Raw genomic sequence first — 12,317 nt, 5'->3', positions numbered from 1 at the left:
CGTCTTCTGCCATGTTCAAAAAAACAATTTACAATCTTCCAAAAGAGAAAATAACAAAACGCTTGATCCCTGATTGGATTTCTATTGAGGGCAGTTGTTTTTACTTTCGAGGCTACAATACCCCTATTAGAAAAATAATGTGAATCCTAGGGAAGTAGCCTTGTTACATTGGGATTTTGTATTGTAATTAAAACCGCATCCCAAATGGGGTGATACTAATAAAATTTGGTGATACTGCATGGAAAGAAAAACGATCTATAAACGGAGCAGTGACATTTAGAATTTAGTGAAATTAAAATTTGTCTGGAAAAATTTACAAAATTCACTAATTTCACATTTGCGAGATTTGTGAACTTTCTTGAAATTTTGCAGTATGTGTTTAAGAATCATTTTGGCTTATTATTTTGTAATTGTATTTATATAACACTTACTACCACTGACGAGGCGTCAAAGTGCTTTTTGGCAAGTAGCACGCTAATCCAGAACCCAAAAAGGATTAGTGGACAATTAAAATAGGGAAATATTAAATTCATTTGAGTGGTGGACATGTGCGTCTGTTATTTGGATTGAAAAGGATAGTGGAGTGATAGAAAAGGGAAGGGTCTAGAAAGGGTTTTTTTGGAGATCATCGTAGTGGGATGAGGTTTGAGATGAGTAAAGATGAGATGGAAGGGGAGGAAGAATCTCTAGAAGTGGATTAGGGAAAAAGATGAGGTATTGGATGAGTCTCAGTGGAGTAAACGAGGGACGTGTTTTAGAAAGGCTTGTTTGGGAGATCTGATTTATAAAAGAGGTTTGAGATGATGCAAGGAGGGTTATAGGAGAGAAGAGTCTAGAAAGGGTTATATTGGGGATTATAGCAGCAGAATAGGCTTTGGGATGAGTCAGAGAGTGGAGGTAGAGGATATATTCAGAGAGAAATAGGGTAGTGCATTGGAGAAGCTCAATTAGGAGTAAAGAAATATAGTGAGATATAGGATAGTGCATTGGAGATGCTGAATTAGGAGTAAAGTAGTCCACAGACAATCAAATGTGTTCACAATGGTCCATATGTATGAAGGCAATTTTGCGATCACAAATCAGTAGTGTCCAATGTATGACACAAAACACCCCTCGCAAAATAAGGAATTGCAAATTTTGCGATTCCCTATTTTGCGATTGCATTTAAGGAATCGCACATTGCGATTCCTTAAATGCAATGTAAGAAGCACAATAAAAGTGCGATTTGTCCGTAAGGAATCACAATTTACCACCAACTTTAAATTGGTGGTAATTTGCGATTCCTTTGAAAAATGAACTGTTTAGCATTTTTCAAAGTGCCATGTCACATGCAGATTTCAGGGGTGCAACAGGGTGTCCTTTTGACACCCTGGCACCCTTGAAATTGCATTCTCAATTTGCGATTCTCTAATTGCGAATCGCAAATTGAGAATGTCTTCCCATTCATTCCCATAGGCCTCTAGGCCCATAGGAATGAATGGGGAGGTATTCCTTAATTGCGAATCGCAATTTGCGATTCCCAATTAAGGAATATGTAGAATTCACAAAAATGTTTTCAAATCCTAAATACATAGCCTTTTGCCATTCTCAAATAGCGATTCGCAAAAAATCGCTATTTGAGAATCGCAAATGGACATTTTCATACATATGGCCCAATATCACACGGTTGCCAAAAACAGAGAAAAATAATTAGAGGGAACATTGATTAGGACCAGTGTATAGTCTACTGAAAAATGGACCACCAATGCAATCACATACACATACTGATCTCTCACTTTAGGCAAAGCTTCCAGTGCTTTTAAACAGTTTCAGTGCAGACAAAACTGCACAGCTTCAGCAAAGCAGTTCAGAACACCCTCTCTTTTCCCTTGAGTACAACAAAAAGGGGATAGTGATTCCATTAATGTTGCTTATGGGGGACACATACTCCAAGCATATCATCTCAAGAGGCCATGCCCCAACATGGAGGTAAAAGTACAGATGATTCTGCAAATAAAGCTCACTTGTGTAACCTCCCCCCCCCCACAATACCAAACAGCCTGCGGAGCAGCCCACCCGACTCCAGTGATCACTTCAAACATGTTTGATGTCGCTCCCCTAGTCACCTCTGCCCTGCTACTAAAGCTTCCCCCGCCAATACCTTAGCTTTCACAATACCATCCCCACACCCACTCGCAGCATCATCTCCACACACCAAACTTAAGGCTTCAGCTCTACCAGTGTACAAATCTATACTAAGAGATTGCACACTTTGCATGCCAGCACCACTCTACCCAAATGCATCATGCTAGATGTAGTTCAAGTCAGTCTTTAAACTCACTTAAGCTGTACTGTGTGATAAATTCAAGTGCAGCAACTTGTGGACATCTTCCAACATGTAAATGTTTTATACTGTTGTTACTTGCCAGAAGAGAGCAGTCTTATGGAACTGTGCAATTTGCAGCTTTGAAATTTCTCTGGTCAAATACTTAAAGCTCATACTGTTGGCTCAGACAACCCCGCTAGTTTTTTAGGCTTGGTATGAGCTTGACTGACATTCAAACAGAAGGACTGCATGCCTACACCAGTCATCACATATGCAGCTTGGCAGATGTAGTTTGTAGTTCAAAGTAAACTGTTATCTGAAACATTTTGCAGTATTCACTAACCAATTCAAGACCAGATTGTGCTGCACACCTCTCAACATACATGCATGTGTCCATCAGACAGAGAGCAATCTAGATTGGGATGCACAAGTTGTCATCTTACGTTCCTTTGGTTAAGGACTGAACAAAGTGCAGGTGCTTAACATTGGCCCATTAATCACCACCAGCTCATCCAGTCACGTTTTGCATGCTTTCCTATCTACTCCCCATTCATTGTAAATGAATGCTTCCTTTATCTTTGATTATATACAAAAAGGTTGCCAATGTTTTGATAGCACAACAAGTAGTTCACATCAGTGGCTTGTTTTATGCAGATATTAGGTTATGTTTAAATTAGGGTGCAACAGAATTCATTTGCTAATGTGTGAATTTTGGATCACTGATAACAAGGTCTGCTTTTCTAATGTCAGATGTTATTACAATGAATACACATCCATCTCACCGAATGGGACATCTTCACATTTCTAGGGAGAGAAGGGCTCATGATATGCAGACAGATCTGCACTGAAGGCCGTAGACTAGCTGTTCTAGTATTACCTGGATTCTGTTCTCTTGCAGTGCAGAATGCCAAAACAGAGCTACAACTTGACTCTGTATGTGAAGACTAGACTGGAACACACCTTGTAAGAATGTGAGTCTGATGCCATCGTAGAAACTCATACATGGGATTTCGGTGCTGAACTGGTTAAGCTCTTCTATAGCCCAGTTAGGGATAGATTCCTGCTTTAATTTGTTAAATCGAAAACTATTTAACGTGTTGCAATTCTTTTTAACATAGTGATTTGTGCCTATTTTATCATGCCTGGTCTGTTTATTCTGGTTACAACATTTATTTATAATCAGAACTAGGGCAGGGCATTAATTATCATTAAAGACTTTCAAATATACAGTGTGGATTTCCCGTGTGTGTACATTCATGGGGCATACAGTTCTGGAACTCACTAATAAAACAATCCCCTAGTTTCACAAGGCTAATCGTTGCCCCACATCCATTATCACAAAGTAGGTGGTGGGAGCTGATTGAGCCTGATTCCTAGGCTTGTAACTGAAGTATTGGTGAAGCTTGTGTCTTTCACAGGGTTCAGAATTACCAAATACTAAGCTGACTTCACTGTTGAATCTACAAAAGCATAACATAACCTCCAACTCGTGGGCTAGAGTTTTGAATACCCCGGGTGGACATTCACAAAACCTCAAGGTTTCTTACTAATGCAGAAAAATCCTTTGTAATCATGGTTACCTCCTTCTCATTATACGCTCCCTATTATTGGCACATTACTGGGAAGCAGTACAAATGATACTAAATGCATTAGCTCCAAGGAAAAGGGGAGAACCGCTAGAGTACTGTATACTGGGAATAAATACTAAGAACAAGAAAGGCAGCCCCACAGTTCGATTTGCAAATTTACTACTGATACTGGCTAAGTGAACACTGACCATGCGGTGGAAAACTGCGAGAGCACCAGTATGAGCAGATTGGTACAATGAGGTGATGAAATGGGGCAAAGCTGAGAGTGAAGAATTAAAGAAGGAGGAGAGCAAAGGACTGAGGAAAAAACCTATATCAATGGAATGGAATGTGATGCTAGAAGAATTCATGGCGACAGAGGTTGAGACCCTGTAAACTTCATAGCGTGATCCAACTGCTATGATGGGTATACTACACGGTTGGAGGGTGCTGGATGTTATACAACTAAAATTGATTGTAGGATTTACCTGCTAAGGTTGTGTCTCTACTTCTAAATGACAAACACGGGACCGCTGACCATTACAAGCACATGTACAGGTACCTGAGTCTAGGGGGGGAGGGAGGAGGTTTTAAGAATGTTGTGTTGAGATTTTCTGTTGAGAGAAATAGGATGCTTAGTTTCCTATTGTAGATACAGTTGGATGTGTGAGCAGAACTAATGCATATTGGAAACCACTGACGTGCATTGCATTATGAGCGTTAAATTTACTGAATCAGGATACTGGCTTATCACATTTTGTACAATAAGATGTTGTACATGTATCTATTAATATACCACTCCGATAGTTATTGAAGACTCACGGACTTGTATAACAGAATGTGTATAAGATGTACTGTAGAGAAAATTAATAAAAATATGTTTAAAAAAAGATTACAAGCTCCCTATTAATTGTAGATGAGGGTACCCTTAGATGCGGGTGGGAGAATAGCAATTCTTGTAGTCCAGGGAAACACAGGATAACACTCTGAAATATTTTACCGATGGATGAATTTTGATCCTGTACATTCAGCTGATCCTGCAACACCATACTTCTCTACATACAGAGCTGTTGTTATTTTTTTTTTTTAAGTTCAAAAGGTTTTTATTGAATAAGTAAAGGTGTCAATACATGAGAAAGAATACAAACATATCTTCAAATAGAGGAGAAAAGTAAAACATGGCAATGAAAATATACAATTAATCAGAGGATAACAAAAGTTTGAGGCTAAATAACAAAAAACAGCGTTGGTAATAATGAGCAATAAAGTAACTTATATAGAGAGAATAGTGCAGATGAAAAGCAATGTCACTCAAGGAGGCTTAGAGACCTCTTGCTGAATAGGTGATACATGAGAAGAGCGTTTAGCACAGGTATCTAGGTACAAGGTTACAGGAAGCCATAAATCATGTCGTTTAGCAGCTAAACTAAGGGGGTGCACAAAAACAGTATCTAGCCTGTGATTATAACAAACATTGTACCACCATGCTTTAAAAGAAATATTCGTAAAGTTTTTCCAGTTGACGGTGATTTGCTGGAAAGCAACAGCTAACAACAAATCAACAATTTGCGTGTTAAGATCAGTGTCATCCCAACAAGGAGAAAGGCTCCCTAAAAAAATATTGACAAAAGAGAAGGGGGATGTAGTGTGGAATATGGCATTGATTTGGGCCCAGACTAGTGTCCAGAAATCTTGCGTGAAAGTGCAAGAGAAAAGCATGTGAAAAAGAGTGGCGTTAGGAGCAGAACAGGACCAACGGAGATCCGGTGTAGAAGAAAATCTCTTATTCAACACCTGGGGAGAAAAGAGAAGTCTGTTGTATATGAAGAAAAGAGTTTGTGTAAGGGAAGCAGCTCTAGATGTCTTGCGAAGTTTGGTCCATAATTTATCCCAAAGGGAGGTGGGCCAAGAAATGGCAAGGTCAGATTCCCACTGTTCCTCAACTTTGGATTTTGGTCTAGGTGTGAGGATTGTATGAAATGAGTGGTATAATGAGGAGGCTGTAGGGTGAGTACGCAAGAAGGAATGAAGCTGTGAGGTAGGATTGGGAGGGTGAGGATGCACGCGGGGGTTAGAGAGAAGAGCATAAGTGGACATGACTGCATTTTTAAGCGCAAGATACTTGCAGGCAAAAGAACGGGGAAGATGAAAGTGTTGGCTGAGAACGGAGAAGGATAAGAAATCAGAATTAGAGAAGAGTTGAGATACCCAGATTAAACCCCTCTGTCTCCAGGTTTTCCAGTAAAAGGGCTTGCGAATGATGGTTATACTGTTGTTGTGCCAGATAGTAGAGTTAAGAAACTCTGTTACAGAGGAAGGGGGGCCTGGGGAGGTGGAGAGAAGCAGCTTGGCTGTAAACTTATGGATAGGAATGGAGGAAAAGTGAGGCTTACGAGAGAATGAGAGGTATTCAGCAAAAGTGAAGGGGGATAAGGAAAGTCGCTCAATGATAACCCATAAGGGGGACGGCTCGGCAGGGTCTTGCAGCCAATGGGAAGCTTGCCGCAGAAGGAATGCCTTGTGGTAAGCGGGAAAATTCGGAAAATTAACTCCACCCTCAGACTTGGGGAGTTGCAATCTGAGCAGGGACATACGTGGTTTTTTGCCGGACCAGAGAAAGGAAGAGAGAATAGTGTTAATTTTCTTAAAGAACTTAGCAGGGATAGGAATTGGGATGTTGGAGATGGTGTAGAGGACTAACGGGGAGAGCATCATTTTAATCGTATCAAGACGACCCCACCAGGAGAGGTATAATGGGTGCCATCTGGAAGTGAGGTCGGATAATTTCTGGATGCATTTATTGAGGCACAACGAAACAGTGTCAGAGAGGGAGGAAGTAATGTGTAAACCTAGATATTTGATGTGTGAGGGGCTCCAAGTAAAATTGGACGCCATAAAGTCCGGTTTAAAAGTGAACTTAGTAAGGGGTAAAATCTCACACTTGTCATTGTTTAGCTTATAACCTGAGATCTGAGAGTAATCATGGACTTCAGTTAGAAATGCGGGAATGGAAGTTGTGGGGTTAGACATGAATAATAAAATATCGTCTGCGTAGGCAGCAAGTTTAATGTTAGTGTGGGAAACTTGGAAGCCGTGTAAGTTGGGATTCTGACGAAGCTTTGAAAGAAAAGGTTCCAGGGCCAAATTAAAAAGAAAAGGGGAAAGAGGGCATCCCTGACGAACGCCCCTACCTAGATTGAAAAAAGAGGAAACTAGACCGTTGGTGCAAACCGCCGCTCTAGGGCTGGAGTAAAGGAAGGAGATAAAAGAGATGAAACGTGGGCCAAATCCAAACCATTTGAGGGCGGAGAAAAGAAAAGTCCACTCCACCCTATCGAACGCTTTTTCTGCATCTAGGGCAATGGCTGCTAGTGAATGTTGGAACTGTGGAGATTTAGAAAGGACATTAAACAAAAGTCTGGTGTTATCTGTGATGAAGCGACCTTTGACGAAGCCAGATTGTTCAGGGCCTAGCAACTCGGGAAGATAGGGGTCCAATCTAATGGCGAGAGATTTGGCATACAATTTATAATCAATGTTGACCAAAGAAATTGGTCTGTAATTCTTACAGTGCTGGGTGTCTTTGCCTTCTTTGGGAATGATACAAATGTGGGCGTCTGAGAATGTACCTGAGGAAGAGCCATTTAATATGAAGGAATCAATAAGGGAGTGGAGTCTGGGTAACAACAATTTGGAGAAATGCAGATAAAATTCAACTGTGAATCCGTCTGGCCCAGGGGCCTTGTCCTTCTTGAGTGACTGAAGTGCTGTAAGTAATTCATCGCCGGAGATTGGTGATTCAAGGGCGGATAAATCAACAGGGAAATTGGAAGGTGGTTGGATGGTGGCAAAGAAAGTAGCAAGAGAATGAGCAGTGGGGTGCGTCTCAGAAGAATAGAGTTTGGAATAAAACTGGGAGAATTGCTCTAAAATATCAACATCTGTATGCTTTAAAACAGAATTAACATCGTAGACAGATTCAATATTCAGTTTGTTTTGTTTGACTTTTAAATAATTGGCTAAGACCTTCCCCGCCTTATTTTTACCTCCATAGAATTTAGAACTGGATTTCAACAAATACAATGAAGCATCCTCAGTGGATTGTTTGTTATATTGCATCTTAGCAGCAATGAGAGCAGTCAAACTTTCTTGCGAGTGGGATGTATAGAAGGAATGCTCTAACTTTTTAATCGTGCAAAGGAGGTCACTGGTGCGTTTACGAGCATTCTTGCGTTTAGTAGCTACAAAGCTGATAATAAAACCTCTGGCTGCTGCTTTATAGGCGTCCCAGACAACGTGGATAGGCATAGTGGGTGTGTCATTAATGGTGAAAAATTCTGTGGTGAAGTCTACAAAGGAGGCGGAGAATTTGGGATCGAGGAGTAAGGTGTTGTTGAAGCGCCATCTCTTTGGTCCAGTGGACTTGGGTAAAATATCAATGTTTATCGAAACGGGGGCATGATCAGAAAATAAGATGGGGCCTATGTCAGCGTGGGTGAGGGATTGGGACACATGGTGGGAGAGGAAAACATAATCAATACGTGACTGGGAGTGGTGAGTCGGGGAATAGAAGGTGAATTCTTTAGAGGTAGGATTGCAGAGACGCCAGGCGTCAATGAGCTTATGTTGGGATATCGCTTGAATGAAAAGCTTGTGAGATTTATTAGGGATAAAAGGTGCCTTGGAGTTTCTGTCTAAAAAAGGATCAAGGGGTAGGTTACAATCACCTGCTAAAACAAAATTATCATCAATATATTCAGTAATACGGGAGGCCATTGCGCGCCAAAAAACCTGATCACCACCAGTAGGGGCGTAGATATTAAGGAGGGAGAGAGGGACGCCTTTTGAGGAGAGTTTGACGTACAACCATCTACCTTCAGGGTCTGATTCAGAAGCTAAGAGCAAATGAGCAAGAGATTTGCGAACCAGTACAACCACACCATTTCTCTTACCATCACCCGGAGATGAAAATACAGCACCCACCCAACCTCTCTTAAGTTTAGCAGCTTCATCATCAGACAGATGAGTTTCTTGTAAGAAGGCAATATCTACATTTAATTTGGCTAAATGAGAGAGAATTTTTTGTCTCTTGATAGGAGAATGCAGACCTTTAACATTCCAGGATATAATTCGAACTGACATTAAGGATTAATCAAAAAGTGGGTAAATTGGAGAGTAGGACAGCAAGGAAATGCCTCGTAGCGAGCAGGGGCACAAGAAAGAAAAAGAATGAGGTGAGAACTGACGTGATGAAATAAGGAAAGCAGAAAAAATGAGAGAAGAACCAGTGAAGCCATCAATATAGGAGAGAGCCAAGAAAATAGAAAGAATGGTAAGAAGATACAATAATTCTGAGAAATAGTGGTAAATAAGGTCCAAGGGAGAATCAAATAGGTAAAGGGAGATGAATACGAGCAAGAGAGCCAGTATGCAATGGGGAGAAGAAGGAATGACGAAAGAGAAGTGGAGGAGAGCCAAGGAAAAGGTAATGACACCAATAAATCTGAAAGTAACGAGGGAAGAGGTAAGATAAGAAGATATAGAACATAGCAAAACATGATAAATAAGGAATAAAGGGTACTTACGAGGGGTAGCAGGGGAAAAATACAATCAGGAACTGGGGACAAGCGGAAACACACGTGGAGATGAGGGGAGGGAGGTAGGGCCAACTGGGAGAGGCAAGGCATTCGGGGTGAGGGAGACGTCCAACCAGAGATAACACAACGGAACGCAAAACAATGATCTGTGAGGGGAGAAAAAGAACATGGTTAGAGACTCGAATACAACAAAGATAAGAAACAAACATGTGGCCAACTGAGGAGCCAGAACAACATTATCAGATGAAAAAATGAAAAATATAATCTTAACTAGAAGTCATACAATCTGAAGAACCTGCAAAAAAATGAATGGATTAAAGCAGAACAAATTAGAGAGTCAAATTGCAACTACAAAAACAAGTCATGGTGGGTGGGAAGAGGGACCAGCTATCTCCATGTCAGGTTGACCACAGGAGTTCAGGAAACTTCGAAGTCGTGCAGGATCTTCGTATGTCGTAGTCTTATTATTATGAGTGACCTTAAATAGACAAGGATGAAAAAGTCCATATCTGGCACCAATGGAGCGAAGGTCAGGTCTCATATCTAGGAAGGCCTTGCGACGAGTTGCAGTCGTCCTGGCATAATCCTGCGCAAAGAACAAAGTGGAGCCTGACCATGTGAGGCGAGGAGAGGCTTTGGCGGCTAAGAGGACTTTCAGTAAGTCTGTGTACTCTAGAAAGTACATTATTACACCTCTAGGCTTCGTTGACGTGGAAGGAGAGGAGGAAGCTCGACCAAGCCTGTGGGCACGTTGGATATTCAGTGAAGTGTTTTCAGGTAGGTGAAGAAGCTTCGGGAGAAAGGACTTGAAAAAACTGATGGGATCATTTCCTTCACAACCCTCCACCAAGCCATAAAGACGGAGATTGGTACGTCTGTTGCGATTTTCAAGGTCCTCCACCTGCTTCTGAAGAGAGGAAATCTGCGTGTGCATGTGGGAGATCTTGGACGCGGATTCCTGAAGAGAGGAAACGTCGCGCTCCACCAACAACACTCTTTCGTCCATCGAAGCCCAATTGTCAGTGAGAATCTGCAATTTAGCATTCGTCTCCTCCATGTAAGGGCGCAGGGCCCGTATCTCTTCGAGGATTAGCTCCATTGAGATGGGCGAGGAGGACTTAGGAGGCGAAGGCGGGTCTTTCTTTAACCTCTTAGAGTTCACTTTTGCCGAAGGCTGTGAGGAGATGTCCGCAGTTGATGTCATCTCGGTTGAAGATAGGGACTGGGAAGCTTCCAAATGAGCCAGTGCCGTGAATAATTTGGAATTCTTAATATAACTACGTTTTTGAACTTGACTGGAGCAATGCGCCATCAGCACGCTAATGGAACGTGAGGTCAAAAAAAGAAAAAATATCTTATTGCCCAGCTGATAAAGGACCAGGGAGCAAATTAAAAAAAGGAAGGAAAATGCCAGGCCACAGAATTGGAGTCAAAAATGTTGGAGGCTAGAGTCATAAAGATGGCCGCCGTATATGAAGAAAATTGAAAATTCCAGTCAGCTGAAAAAGGCAGCGAAAATAATCATAGTTGGAGAGAGAAGAGAAAAGTCACCTTAGAGTGCAGGTTATCCACATCTGTGCTTCAGGAGGTGCTGGGGACAATAGTAAAAGCGTGAGGCGTCCAGGGGATCCATGCGCGGTAAGGCGCGCTGCTGAGGCGATCACAGGCGAGAGTAAACAAGATGGCGGTCGCGGCCGATAACGAGCCGCGACCGAAAATAAAATGGGCTGTAAGTCCTAAAATAAGGATTAAAAATGATCCTGGCATGTTCCGACAGGGAAGACTGCCCTTTGTTGGTGGAAATTGAGGCGCGAACCGCCGGTAGACCCTGGTGTGGACGGAGCTCCTAGCCGAACGCCGCCATCTCCTTCGGGCGCCAAGCCACGCCCCCGAGCTGTTGTTATTTCAGAAAGTTATGACCCTTCCTTTTTTTTTTCTATCTGTTTTTTATTTGGGGAGGGGGCAAACAAAGAGAGCATTAGGAGACCTTCACGAGATTCAGAAAGAATATACAACCACATCTCAATGAACTGCAAAGCAGTAGCATGCAAGCAAGGCAATGATTTAGAGGAGACAATCACCAAGACACCTTGATGATGAGTAAGAGGTAAAAGCGCACTATGCATCTAAGTGCCTATGTGTCTACTTGACTAGCTGGAATGCTACCCCTGAACAAGGGGAGGGAAATGACAATTCAGACCCAATGGTATGCAAGACCTACCAAGCACACTTGTGTAAGACCAGAGTGAGGCTCCTTTTGTTGCGTGGTCGGCCGTGCAAACTGAACTGGGGTTTAAGCTAGCAGGTAGAGACTGTGGGCCTGAAGGCTCAGTGGCAACAGATATGCAAAAAATGCCTTGTGAGAGACATTTTCTGCTCAAAGCAGTGTCTTCTCGGTACCTTGAGTGAATTTTTTTCAAGCAAAGTATGCTCTCACATAAAAAATGTCATGCAGGATACCAGCAAACCGCATTTTGCTTTAAAGGAGTCATTTTGCATAATTGTGGTGATATTTTGAGGACATTTTGCAAAAATTTTCAAACAAACTATGCAGTTTTGAACATAGCTTCACCTTATATTGAAAAAGTATGGAAGAGGATGATAAATTAGTAAATAGATTAAAATTATCAGAAAGTAATGATTCATTGTAAACTGCACCGTAAATAGAAGCATATCTTTGTACTTTGCTAAACACTACTGAACATGCTAAAATGAGTTTCATTCGCTCATGATCGTTATGGCACTCTGAAACCTACGAGTCACATCAGCACTTTCAAAAACAACTATATTTCTTTACATTCCAGTGGACTGTCGTCTCATACTTATCTAACGCGGTGCGGAGATTTT

This window comes from Triturus cristatus, chromosome 7 (genome assembly GCF_964204655.1).
Source record: "Triturus cristatus chromosome 7, aTriCri1.1, whole genome shotgun sequence".
NCBI classification, from domain to species: domain Eukaryota; kingdom Metazoa; phylum Chordata; class Amphibia; order Caudata; family Salamandridae; genus Triturus; species Triturus cristatus.
This window is presented reverse-complemented; position numbering follows the sequence as displayed.